Raw genomic sequence first — 15,014 nt, 5'->3', positions numbered from 1 at the left:
TAAAACAAACAAGGCAAAGAAATGTAATCTGAAATATTTGATCATGAAACAGTTTTGTTTCACAATTCATGTTTACTTAGAAGCAAATCTCACTGGGCTCACTGTATACATAATCTGAAATGTTCTCATAAGAAAAAAAATAATTTAAACTATTGCTCAAGTATTGATATTCTAAATGAGCTTTAAGGTTTGATCTATGGAACTGTAAAACATAATAATCATTCCCTTTGCATGTATTACACCGGGTAGATTAGCTATGATGACATATCTGTAAATCTCTTTTAATTTAACTAATGTTCATTAGTTAACTTTGAAGTTAAGGAAATATCTTGTTTGTTATTTGTTGTTGTTGTTAGTTGCGAAGTCGTGTCCGACCCATCGCGACCCCATGGACAACGTTCCTCCAGGCCTTCCTGTCCTCTACCATCTTCTGGAGTCCATTTAAGCTCACTTGTTTGTTATACGATTATTTAAAGAGAGAAAATTATCAACAAGCCATTATTTAATAATGACCTCATTCCAGAATTGAAAATTTGGGAAGAAATTTCAGAGAAGAGGTTAGACCATCTTGGAAACTTCCAGACGCCAAGAGCTAATTTGTCTGGAAATTATAGTGTTGAAGCTCAGTTTATCTGAAAAACACTAGGTTAGGAGAGGACACATCAAACCATTTTCTGGACATTGCTTTAAAATTTCAATTGTGTTCACAATTATTTTTTTATTTTTATAATTTTATTTGCTATTTAGAATCATTATAAATTACTGCATTGTTATCTGCCTTTTATTGTTCTTAAAAAAATCTGTCTTGATCAATATGGCATTGTAACAATCAAGAGGCGCATCTGTTCCTCTATCTGTCAGGTGGGACTTCCTGTCAGACTTATATTCTTATATATTTCCAGGATAGAAAGACTCATGTGATGTTTGACAATTAGTAAACTCAGTCTGAACATAGGGGAAATCTAGGCTTTCAAAACTGAACTGCTATAGAAGGAGGGGCTCATCTTCTAAACCTTTTCCTTTAAGAACTAGATGAATGTGTACACTGAGTACTCTGGCACCTAGAGTCATAGAATGGGGAGTTGAAAGGGACCATGAGCGTATGCAGGGTATAGGAAGTCCTTCATCAAAGAGTAAACATAATCTCTTGCAGTTTAAATCAGAATATTGACTTTACTGATTTACATATCCAACTTAACCAAAACTTATTAATAAAGTTGGTCTGCAGTCTATTAACAAGGTGCTTTTTTAGGACTCCTCAACAGATGTGATTTTTACTCTCTACTAGCCTCTGGAAAAAAGGTTAATTCACTCAATGGGGGAAGGATTTTCCTAGTAGGATAGGAATAGCTTCCAAGGAGGAAAAGTCAAATTGACCAAGCATTGCTTTAGATCCTGGGTGTCAAACTCGCAATGTCATGTGATGTGTCGCAATGTATCATGACTTTTCCCCCCATTGCTGGCAATGGGGTGGTGTGGTTTTGGCGTGACGCATCCGGCCCACCGGCCGGCAGTTTGACACCCCTGCTGATGCTGTTAGGTAGAATTTCCTTGTGGCTGCTACTTCTCTTCTCACCCCGCTTAGTTTTATAGAATACAGAGGATATGGAAGCTAGCATCTTTGGAGAGACCACCCGTTGCTTTATCCATTTAACTAAAATGCTTAATCCCAGGACTGCCCACTAAATCAGAAATGATCTAATATCTAAATTCATGTTCCTAAGACCTATAGTGGGATGGTAAAGGCACAATCTAGTTTCTTTTATGTGTGCCATTTCATAAAAGATAGTTTGGGGAAGCGTGGGTTGAATTTCATTTATCCTGGTGTTTCAATATGGGGTCATTTTTATGGGGCACGGTTATGCCATAGCAAAGATAGAGGTTTCTCCTATTGAGTCATAAGAACTTGAATATGGATTCAAATATGTTTTGGTCTGAACATGTCAGGGCAAAAGATATCTGGCCATGTCTTTTGTTCAAAAGAATGATCAAACAAGTATCAAAGGCATAAAAGGAAGGATTAATGCTCAGAAACATTTTGTTGCTCTTGATTGAGTCATCACCTTAGCTTGAAGCACCTGCTGCAAGTGTAAATATTCAGGAACTAAAATTTGTCTATACTGATAGGAAAGTTATGACTTTTCTGTCCCAAATTCATAGTAGCCTAAATTATTTGTTGAGTAAGTTGCCTCCTTCCACCCACATCATGGTAAAGTACCGCTAGAAGGATATCTGTAGTTGTTTTGATACCCAAGAGAGAAAATCAGACAGAATCTCTCTCTGGCAGTAAAAATACAGAAGAACAAATAAAAAAACCTAATTTTTACTGTTTTGTGATTTCCAGAATCATCTCCTTGAAGCAGATGCTCCCTTTGGTTTCACAGAAAGATCATTCCTTGCTGCTAGTTCTGAATATTTGGCTTTGACTTTATGCCATGCCAACATGCCATCATGATATTTCTAGGTTATAGAGAAATATAAATCTCTTTACAACAGAATTCTGCTGTTTTTATGTTTGAGTTCTTAATAAACAAATTGTCTAGTCTTTGACACTGATTTCTTGGCTATTGGCTGGTTAACCACAGTGATACTTTGCTACTGGACAGACCTTAATGTAGAAATAAAACAAATTGCCATAGTAAATGTTTAATTTGCTATAAATTAAACAGGCTAGAGAATTGATGCACATGGAATGACATTACTATGTAGACTATATTTTGAAAGACAGTGATGGCTTCTACATTGTAGAAAATACTTTATACAGTATGCATTTTTTCCCAAGAAAGATTAAAAAAAATCAGATACAGTCTTTCTCCACTCCATCCACCAAAAATGTAATTTGCTTTTTTAATAAATTCAAGTTGTAGATGAGTACATTCTACAATGTTTTGTAAACCTTTGTGCAAGATCTTTGTGTGAAAGGTAGATTTGCTTTCAGTGTAATTTGTAAAGTAGAAACGTTTCCCTTCAGGTGGGGTCTGTGATTTGCAAAAGAACACATGATTCACTTATACTTCCTCCTTCTTCCCTGCTTTTATATAATATTTGAAACTCAGCTGCAGTGTAAACTCGGAAAACATATCTGCGTCCAGTGTTAGAAACTTGATATAAAAAGGGGCTAACGAAATAGAACTACTGTAAAAGGAAAAACAATGCTCACAGACTGTATTAATTTCTTTTTGGCAAAAATATTGTTTTAGCTGAACCATGTAGGTTATAAGAAAAGATGGAGTTGTGCAAAATGTGCTCAGGCACAAAATATTCGTGCTTCTCTTGCATAATATTGGCACTGTTTATGATCGGGGAAAATAAATTAAAAATGGTTTTGATGCAGCAAGTCTTTATTCCAGAGTTTTGAAAAAGAGCCAGGAAACAAAATAATAACATAAATGCAGTTGTTTCCTGTAGTTGAAAGAAAAGGAAGGGCAGGTTTTTTTAAAAAAAATATGAAATTGCTACTCTTGTTTACAAAGTCAAAATCTCAGGTTCACTATAAATAATTATGCTGCTCAAGAAGTATTAATAAGTAAAGATAATTTGGGATTCAGTTTGCGTACAGCATACCCCTTTAAGGAGAAAATCTTGCTTAAATTAACCCATTAAAATAACACAAGAACTTATTGTAGAGCCTTCTAGCATTTCAGCTCTAGTCATGTGACTTGGAACTGGTGAATATAGTAAAGAAACATTGTTTGGTCTTTGTATATTCTTCTGTTTTCCTCTTTCAGTGGGTGTATGGTAAGGGGAAAGAAAAGGAATGACTTCCCACTGTGGCAACAGGGGATTAATGAAAAACTGCCTTTTTTTAAACAGATCTTATAGATGTTGCATCTGAGGACCCACCTCTTAAAAATGAAGATTTGACGGTATAGTCCCACCACCTTTTTATTAATTGCTAAAATCAAATGAGACTCCTATGTTATCATGCCTATATTGCATACTTTGCTTTGAGAGCACAACCCTTCATAAAACCCCAGATAGGCTGATGACCGCTAAGTAATGCTTCCTTCTGAATATGTTCCAAGACCAATTATAAAGTGTCTGAGATTTTACAAAAACATAGTCTTGGTGTCTGCTTTGCTTTGCTTCATGCTCAAACCATGATAATTGTGACCAGTCATTTACAGTAAGAAATCTGTATGGCATTATAGAGGGACAACCTCTAAGACAGTGTTTCTCAACCTTGACAATTTTAAGGCATGTGGACTTCAACTCCCAGAATTCCACAGCCAGCATTCTGGGAGTTGAAGTCCACATGCTTTAAAATTGTCAAGGTTGAGAAACACTGCTCTAAGAGTAGATGGTTTGCATGGCTGCAGCAGTTTTCTGTGGCATTTCAGTTTTCATGTGATTGCATAAAGCTAATGATGCTTTGCTAATAAGTGTTAGATCTGTGGAAGACCTGAAGAAACAAAATTGTTTTGGGATACTTGGGCATGTGAACTCCCTTATATTTACTGTAGTTGGATCACTGTGAGGTTTTACGTAGAGATATTTCCTTATAAAACCTCTTTTGATTAGCAATGGCAAGACTTACATTCAAAATCTTCAGCATAGCAGAGCATGCTTTTTTCCCCCTTGAGCCCTTGGTCAAGGAATTCCTTGCCCTGGATGGACTTGCGAGTTATAGGGATTTAACTGTGACTCCAGATATCAGAGATCTTAGGCAGGACATAATTAATGTCTCCACCTATTTTCTGGTATGGAAATGACTTGTAGGCATGATCCCAAGTCTTTGAATTATACAGGAAATAGAAGGTAAGAAGTTGTTTTTGATACTTTATGATCTGCATTACCTGCTTCTTGATTTCTCAAAGTTGCTGGAAGTGTTGTTCCTTTATACGGTGCCTTTAAAAGCTGTGACAGCCAAAGTAGTTCCTCCTCCCCCTCCCCCTTCTATAATGAGCTATCATTGTTGCCAAACTTGCAATATAAATTTCTTGAATTTATACTACTTTCCTGAAGTATTGGATGAGTCCTTGACTGTTGAGATTTTTTATAAAAGCTCTGGTTTGTTATTTGAGAATCTTGGACAAGAGCTTACTGTAAAAACAGATATTCTATTCTGAGTGGCTAATTTTGCTTGACAGTTTAGAAAAATTAATGTTACATTCTGAAATGAACCAGAACAGCAAATGCTTTTGAGAAATTTATTGCATTCTGAAATTTTTCACCACAATTTATTATAGATTACATACTGGGACATAGTATTATTCCCATTTGTTTTCTAGTTTCACCAAGAACATATAATTCATGCACAGGAAAATGAAGATGAGAATGTATTGGATTTAGGTAAGAATTTTTTTCAGCTGTGTGTTTGTATTTTAAAATCCCATTTATTATCACTTGTGAAAAAAAATATTTGTCTGATAGCCTGAAGAGATAGGTTGCAAGTAACAGTGCTGAAACTTGTCTCCCCTCTGTCACTTCTTCTATGCACAAGGATGCATCAATTCAAGATTGGTGTTGTGCCACTTTGTCACACAGTGTCACAGATGTTGGGTAAGTCTTCACAAGTTGAACCAATTAACTGTTCATTTGCTGATACTCCAGGAGAAACACTGCAAATAATGTTTTTTTGCATATCCTCTGAAGCTATGCTGTGTAGTTGCCTATGGGTGGTATAGCCATTTTGCCCTGTCTTTTCATTCTTCAGAAGTATACCTCTCCATTTTAAAGTCAAGATGCCATGGCACCATGTTACTTTCTTCCTCATTGCTTTGAAGAGCGGGGCTAACATTTTCCTAAAGAAAGAGCAGTTGATTTGTTGTTGTGTTGTTTGTTGTTTAATTATTGACTTCATACAGACCCATGGTCACGTGATTGTGATTTCCAACAATTCTTGCTGATTTCCCACAAGCAAAGTGAATGGGAAAACTAGCAACTGTTAGAATTTCTAGGCAGTATTACTTTCTGTGCTGATGTAGAATTCCAGGAGTTGGAATACCAGTATATCTGGAAGGCACTAGGTTAAGGAATAACCATATTATCCTATCTGTTCATATGAAATTTGAAGATATTGCTTATAAAAACATTTGGCACTCAGCAGCAAAGGAACATACAAGAAAAATTGACAGGTGTTTTGAAGTGGTGCACCACACATTTATAATTGGTAATTATATCTTATGTTGCTGCTTTATCACCCACATTTCAGAGAATTCCCACAGAAACACACATTTAGCTTAATATTAAAATAAGTTACAGAAAGAGATTTCACAAGTCAAACTCAGTTTCTGGTGGGTCTGAGGACACAACCATGCAAATTTTTTTGGCAATAATATGGAAGTAGGTTTCCATTGTCTTCTAGGGAGGTTTTCAAATTTTCAGTTTAGTTTAGAACCTGAGTTGTCTAAAGATTTGCTATCTAAATAATAACCAGGCCTGACATTGGTTAATTTTTTAGAAACTAGAAAAGGTTAGTTGGGTGCTACTATTGTTAAGACACTTTACATTAAATTAGCAGCAATACTTTAAAAAAAGCTAAATGCTTATTCCTATTTTAAAATATTCCTAAGCCCTGCATGTTTATATTCTTCGATAAAATTGTATAGGTATCTTTCAACAGAAATATGTTCTATTTCTAAAACTCAAAATTTATAATAGCCGGTATTCTAATAGAAAAAGATATGGAAGGATAAAGGGCTGCAATTTTAAATAAGAGTCTGTATAAAGAAGTTACATTGTTCATGTGATTTGGCAGCCAATGTTTTTATTTTGCTGAGTTCCTTGGCTTATATTTCTGAGGAGGTGAGACATTCTACCGGCCACAGCTTGCTCTTCAAGAGATAAAAAGCACAGAGGCCAGATTGTTGGCATCACTCACAGTGTGACCAGGGTAGCAAAAGAAGATTTTAAGGAGTCTGCTTTTCGGGTGGGTTTTATATTCTTCAGTAATTCCCATTTAATTACTCATCACTTTCAAGCATTGAACAGAATGATCTGCTGCATTCTGAGAATCACTTGGGTTATACTGGAGTCTGCAAACTTTGCTTTCAATATCCCCGTTCTTTAAAGTTAGTTTCTTAGTAGGATTATAAAGGACTTTAGTTAATCCCTCTCTCCGGAAAGTAGGTATGACAATAGAAAAGGGATTTGGAATAAACATTTGCATGCTTTAGAGTGCCTTCTCCAATCAGGCATCTTCCAGATATATTGGTCTACAATCCCATCATAACAAAAGAAGCTGATGGGAATTGAAGTCCAACATACTTGGATGATTTTGAATGAGGCAGATTTTGGATATATGCCAAGCTAGGAAAATTAAACTAAACTCTATATCTCAGCATTATTAATAGGATTTTGTCAATATTGAAAAATGTATTTCAAGAAATACATGCCAAATATAATTAGATAATCCAATATTATATTGTATCAATTTCCATAGGAAAGAGCTATAGTTTATCATTATGGTAATAAACTACAGAATGTCCTTGTTTCTACTACTTTAAGCCATAGCTGGGAGTTTGAGTTTCAACATTTTGCTTCCATTCTTATTAGCCATAGTTCAACATTATCTTTGTATTCAGATTAGTTATGCTTGGTCTTAGGTAAGATTATCTGAAACATGTGAATGCCCAAAACATCGTTTTAGAATGTAGCTTGTTTTAATTAACTATGATTAAGAGCAAGCATGGTTAGGCTTCTGATACAAAACTTTTTGTATTAAAGTGATTTTGACAATGAAAATTCTCAGTGGCTTCATAACCCGTTAAAGGCTCTAGGCTGTATAGCTTCAGAGCATTTCTGCAACATCTGTTTAGATCTCATTAAAATAGCTGTATCTTTTATATCTGGCCAGTTGTCCTCTGCTCTGTATCTTTTGTATTATTCCAATTCCCATTTTACACATAATAATATTTTAAATAAGATTTACGTATTTGTCATATACGTGCCTGAATTACAGTAATATACTGTAAATAGTGCATGCTTTGAATGTTAGGTGGAGCTGACAGAGTCTGTTAAATAAAGAATTATTGCTTACCCAACTCTGGAGCACTATGACTGTGGTATTTGAGAATGAAGTCATAACATGTTAGTGTTTTCAAAGTAATAAAGGCTGTTTTGTATTTTAAAATATAAGATTTTTATTGAAGATTTATAAATCATCAAATACAGGAAATTGGGTTATGTTTTAGATGAGACAATGATAGGAGAATTGTTTAACTGTCTGAACTGTATTTCAAGAAAAATGATCAAGTAGGCAGTTTATTAGGTCCATTTTCCTAATTTCCTTTAAAAAAGAAAGATAGCAAACATAGATATACAGTTTGTATAGTATGGATTCCATACCTGTATACTTACTTCCATGTAATATTAAAACATTTCTTTTTCCAAATACCTATTTGGATTCTTTTTTCAAAAGGTTTGTTCTTCTCTCACATGAGCATATGAAAATACTTTGCTTGAGACTTTGTGCAAAATAAACTCTCGCATATTCCAGGAATATGAATTCAGATAATCTTGTAACTAATGGAAACACAGCTTGTTCCTTCTCGGACTTCCTTGCATTTTCAGCGTAGCGCTGTTTGCTTTGATGTGTGAATTACTGCTTGCCCATCATAATGGGAAGCAATGCTTTGAAGTGGGCTCCCAGTTGTAGACTTATGTGGTAATATTAACCAAAATTTGCTGACCTAGACACCACAGAAAGTTAAAAACTAAGCTATAGTTAAAAAGTGAAACCATATTATGGATATGTTTGAACAAGATGACATGGCAAGATGACAAATCCATCTGGAGATTCCCTCACCCATCTTCCTTCTGTCCAAATATATAAATCAGAGAAGGAACCCGATTTCTTTTTAAGCTTTTTTGGATTTGTTCCAGTGGACAATGTGACAATATCAAAACAAATGAGTGATTTACTGCAGTTCATATGCAAGATATCTCTGGGCGTAATTTTAGCTACCATAAGATATGTTATTCAAACATAATTGGTGAGCAAAGACTAAAATTTGGTGTGATTGTGATTAATCATTAATTTCTAGATTTTGGAAGTTTGTTCAAATTGAGCTTGAACAAGATATATTCTTTTGCCTTTTCTAGAAAAGTGGCTCTTGGTATTAATTTAATAAGAAAGGCTCTTGTGCCATTTTAAACAATAGCAAATATTTCCTAGAATAAATCTTTGTAGGCAAGATACAACTCTTCAAAATTCAGGAATTCATATATATTGAATCTTTATGGTTCTTTTTTTGTCAGTTGTGAAGTTGTCACCCTCTCTATTGCAGCAAATGTTTCAAGAAGTGAGGGTTAATTCTTTGAACTGTGCAATCTATCCCATGATATGGCCAATTCCCTATGATCAGTTTCTAGGCAACTTGGGATGCTTCTTTTTCTCTTTTGGCTTGGCATGAAAAATGAAGCAAGAGTTGCTAGTTGGAAGAATGTTTGGGTTGCTTGGCTATTCAACAAATCTTCCCTATCTTCCCATGCTTCTTTTCGATCTGTAAAGTTTCTAGAATACCATTGAAGTGAATTAAAAAACAACAACAATTGGACCTTTCCCTTCCAGGTAGAGATGGGCTGTGTTTTGAAATTGTTCAGTTTACTAGAACTGTCTGTAGCTGTTCCTTTCCCCCAATAATGCATGCTTCTATTACCAGTGACACTGTTTAGCTACATAGCCTTTTATTGGCAACTTTTCTGATTGCCTTTTGATTTTTTTTCAAGCATTTCAAAGGGCTTTTCTAGTGACTCTTGCCTTCGTGTTATGTCTCTATAATATATGTCTTGTATTCAGTATTAGCACTGCTATTGAGCACCCTGCTTTTATTTCGTCCAGTATTAAATAATTCAAGTTATTCAGTCCAAAGGATTCTCAACATTTATCCAGTGCCACAATTCCAAAGCATTAGTTTTTCTTCATTCACCCTTTGAGCTTTCACAGCCATATATTTCGATTGAGAAAGCTGTAGTCCTGACAATACATAACTTAAATGTTGGCAGCATTAGCTCTCTGCACCCTACTAGGCTTGTCATGCTCTTTTTTCCAAGAAGCAAATGTCTCTTTAACTCATAGCTACAGTTTCCAACGCTGTGAATATTGAGCCATGAAAATAAAGATGTTCTTTTGTACTCCATATATCACATTTTTTCGCACATGGTTGGCATTGCTTGTAGACACAAACTTATGGGTTTATTCTCTTTATTTAAACACTAAGCAACAGACCAGCTTTTGCACTCTCTTCTTTCACCTTCAATAAGGCATCCCTTGCTTCCAGCCACCAGACATCAATGCTATTAATTTTTCTCCTGGCAATTTTAATTCCAATGTCTACTTCTGCTAGTCTAACATCTTGCATAATAAAGTCTTTGTAATAGTATATAACTTGGCCCATTCTATCTCCTATTTTGAACTATTTGGTTGCTCCATATTCTGTTCTGATTGTTGCTGCCTGATCACCATACACATTCTTCCACAGAGAGATGAGGTGACTTGGTACAATCAATTTTTTAAGGGCAGTCTATAGTTTATGGTCTAAATGAAGTTTTTAAAGGTAAACTGTAGTTCATAATTTTTTTATAAGCACTAAATGTCATTTTTTGACAACTCTTGCTTTTTCCATTACCCACCAAATGTTAATAACGTGACTTGAGGCACTTCTGCTTCTTTTGAATCCAACTTGAATGAGAACAACTTGTATGTAATTCTCATTCCGTGTGTTGTTGAAACCTGGATTACAAAATCTTATTCATAATCTTACTAGCATATGCAAGAAGCACAACATTTCAACAGTTTGAGCATTTTTTAGTGTTCTCTCCTTTGATCCTCTCAATGATGTTAAGATGCATACATTCTCCTAGAGATTAGATTCCTAGCTATAATCAAAATAAGAAAAAGTGGCCCATGAAAATAAAATAGAATCCCCCCAATATATTATGTCAGACAGTTAAAAAAACTTTATATAAATTTAAGTTTGTCCCCTATCTTAAGTTTGGACCCTGGACCAAATGTGCCCCTGTCCTCTCCTACTTCCTCTGGGTTCAGTGGTCCCATCTCCTCAATTCTGCTTAAATATCTGCAAAGATACAGATAAAAGGGTAACAATGGGACAAATGCTGTAAAATATGGTAAATCAAAATGCTTTTAATAAACTGAAAAAACACCAATAAGAACTATTATTCATACAGTAGTAATTTGCAGATCTATCATGTCTACGCTATCTGTAGTTATGGGCCAGAAATATCTAATACAATAATTTTATTTGTCCAGAGGCAGATTGAATGGGGTTTTTTTCTTAAAAAAAAAATAGGGTAGTCATTCTGCAGTTTTGCTAGGATTTTTAATTTATTTATAAAAAAAATTCATGCCACTTTTATCTTTAATAAATAGAAAATTACAAAACAAAATATGAAATAACCAAAAAAAATTAAGACCTTAAAATCACAAGGGGAGGGTTTTTAATGTGGCTATGGTGGTGCTGAAGAATCAGTCTTTAAATGATATAAATCAAGTTTGTTTTGGAAATTTGGGATTATGTACTTCTTTGAAAATCCATGGATAGAAGAAATATTTCATATATCCTGAGTTCAGGCTTTATAAATATTAGTGCCTAGGAACAAATTATATCAGTGCAGCAGCATGGTTATAAGAGCATGTAGCATCAGGGAGAAGTTTAGGTGTCTCAATCTGCATCAGCTGAGCTTTCTGAACACTTTTCAAAAACATGCCAGTAGAAGGCGGTAGTAAATAGCCAGTGTTTTCAAAAAGCAAGCAAAACTCAGATAGTTCTTACCTTATGGGATAAGTGTAAGTAGGTAAATGTTATGAACTTGACATAGATCTCTTATGCAACTGTGCGCTTAATGAAAATATTACATAATCTGAATGGAATGTGTAAATGCTTGTTTAAAAATGCTGACTAGGTAAATAGGGATTCTTAAGCTTAAATTTGTTTCATAGAAAGGGGCTGACAGTCACTGGTAAAGTCTGGAAAATAATCTGACACAAAACTTTGTTTAAGGTAAGATCATCTACATCAGGGGTCCTCAACCTTGGCCACTTTAAGACTTGTGGACTTCAACTCCCAGAATTCCTTGGCCAGCTGGGAGTTGAAGTCCACAAGTCTTAAAGTGGCCAAGGTTGAGGACCCCTGATCTACATGTATGACACTATAGTTGAATAAAGAGTGTTCTTGTTATTAATTTCTCACTTTGTAATACAGGAGTGAGGCCAAGAAGTTTGCTTCTTAAGCCCTTTTCTTCAGCCCCCAGAGGCATCCACATGGCACTGAAATTGGGCCACAACCCACCTATTTACAGTCGTGCTTAAAAATTGGAGAACCCTTTTGAATGTTCAATATTTTTTGATATTTTGCAACATTTTCAATATTTTTTGCATGATTTCTTCTTCACGCAAGTACTAAAGCTATACAAAAGGAATCCAGTTAAATAAAAACATTATACTTGTTCATTTATTTTATTGCAGTGAAGACCTGGATTTTTATCCAGGCTCTAAAACCAGGATGTTCATGGAGCTGGTACAGGGTGGGTGCTGAATTAATGAGACTTTTACCTCAACATTGTTTATTGTTGTAAATAGTCTTTTTAGTGTACAGGTAATCCTCAACTTACGACTACAATTGAGCCCAAAATTTCTGTTGCTAAGCGAGACAGTTAAGTGAATTTTGCCCCATTTTATGACCTTTTTGCCACAGTTGTTAAGTGAATCACTGCAGTTGTTAAGTTAATAACATGGTAGTTAAGTGAATCTGGCTTCCCCATTGACTTTACTTGTTAGAAGGTCCCAAAAGGTGATCACATGATCTTGGAACCCTGCAACCGTCATAAATTATGAGTCACTTATTAAGCATCTGAATTTTGATCATGTGACCATGGGTATGTGCAGTGGTCATAATTGTGAAAAAAGGTCATGCCACTTTTTCAGTGCTGTTGTAACTTCAAACAGTCACTAAATGAACTATTATAAGTTGAGGATTACCTGTATTCACTTTTTCAGTGCTGTTGTAACTTCAAACAGTCACTAAATGAACTATTATAAGTTGAGGATTACCTGTATTACATTTTTATTTCATCTTCCACTCAGATTTCCTTATAATAGAAAGGTGGCTATTTTAAGTTTAACAAAGCAATTTATATTCTCATCATGTTTTCATGCTCTATAATTGATTCTCCCTTCTTGCTCCTCTAAGCTTACTAGTCTTATTATTTGCTATTTCATATTTAAACTCAAATCATAGCATCAGTTTGCTTGCTTTTCAGAAGTATTAAACTCATTTTCATTTACTTGGGAAAAGCAGGCAAATATGCTGACCTTTGTCATCTTCATCAACAGCAATAATTAAAACAATGATGAAGATCTTCAAGTACTAGTCATGCAGAAACCTAGACTCATGCTATTTCATACTCTTATGCTTGCGACATTGTTTATTAGAATCAGCAGAGAAATGGGCAGCATATAAATTTAATAAATAAATAATAAATATTTTGAAGATTTGCAGTCTGCAGAGATTAAACTGACCAGCAGTGGAAGTTAGTGATAATCAATAAGGGATGTGTGGTGGCACTTGCTAGATTAGAATTATGCATAAAGCTATGTTAAGCAAAATGATCAGCATTATTGAGTTGAGTTTACATGCATAATTTTTAGTTTTGTTGCAAGCACAAAGATGGACTCAGTCATTACTGTAACAATGCCAGGTGGGACTAGATTGCCATTCTTATGTGAACTCTATAAAATTCCCATTGCACTTATTAAACCTAAGAGAGAGGGAATTTCCCATTGGTGTCAGTATATATTTCAACTAGCTCAAGGGGATGATCAGCTTACTCATGTATATTAGTTATGATGACTATTAGCTTTGGTATATAGATAATATGCTTTTCTAGAACAGTTGCTTGAGATTATGGTAGGAACACTTCACCAAATATAATGTGTGGTTTCTATATTTGTCACAATTTTTAGTTTCTGTTTATTTAGGAACAGAATGGTAAATCAGATAGGACTTTATTCTTATCTAGCATATATTTTTATTTTAGAAAGTTTAGAATTAGATTTAATGGACCCTAATAAAATCTTTATATGTAAAATGAAAAGAACTAACGGAAAAATAGTTTTGTACATACCTAGTCTGTTAAAAAAAATTGAAACTTGGATTTTAAATAATTTTAATTGGCCCAGTTTTTACACACATTATTTTGATGAATTTAATCTGCGTTTTTTTTTCTTGGCAGGACTGTTATTAATCTGTAACTGATTACAGATGTGTGGGTTGGCTAACCACCTGATTATCAAGAAACCCAGGAAATCATTTGATCTATTATGCTGTAATGGATCTTTATATTTCACTGGTTGAAAATAAGACTGAGGAAAGATAAGCTCAGATGCTGCTCTATTTCTTAAACTGATCGTTTTGTACACACTTCCTTCCCCATTGAGTAAAGTGCAAAAATAATGTATGCGAGATGTTTTGTACTGAACTTTGGTTAAAAACTAGTAATCACAAATAGGTTAGTTTTGTGTTTACAAATGAAACCTTTAAAAAAGAAAACTAACTGTAGTTTGTGTAGTGTGATGATGGGGAAAGGATAATGAGTTTTTGTTGAATACTAATCGCCACTGAGTTGTTCAGGGAGATTGTATAAGAATGAGAGACTTGTAAATTAGTCACTAGTTCTATTGTACATTCAAAGGAGGGCACAACAGCTCTGTAAAGGTGCCAACCTTACAAATATCTTTATGGTAGCTTGTGAATTTCAGACATAATAACTGAAAAAAGTGTTTTTTATAAGTAACGTGTCCAAAAAGACCATAATAATATGTTGGTTGTGGTGGGAAGAGCATGCTGCTTCTTCAAAATTAATGGACAAAGTATTCTTGTCTGCCAAAGTTATAAATTATGAGGGAAATCGTGAAACAAAGGAACTCAGGAATGTGATTAGAGTCACCAATTATTAGTTTAAATATTGTCCAGAGTTTCATGTTTTTGATGGCTCATGCTTTAAAATAATATAACAGGATTAAATATTTTAACTTTGAAAACACAGTAAAT

This window comes from Protobothrops mucrosquamatus, unplaced genomic scaffold (genome assembly GCF_001527695.2).
Source record: "Protobothrops mucrosquamatus isolate PMUCROS unplaced genomic scaffold, P.Mucros_1.0 scaffold919, whole genome shotgun sequence".
Lineage (NCBI taxonomy): Eukaryota > Metazoa > Chordata > Lepidosauria > Squamata > Viperidae > Protobothrops > Protobothrops mucrosquamatus.
This window is presented reverse-complemented; position numbering follows the sequence as displayed.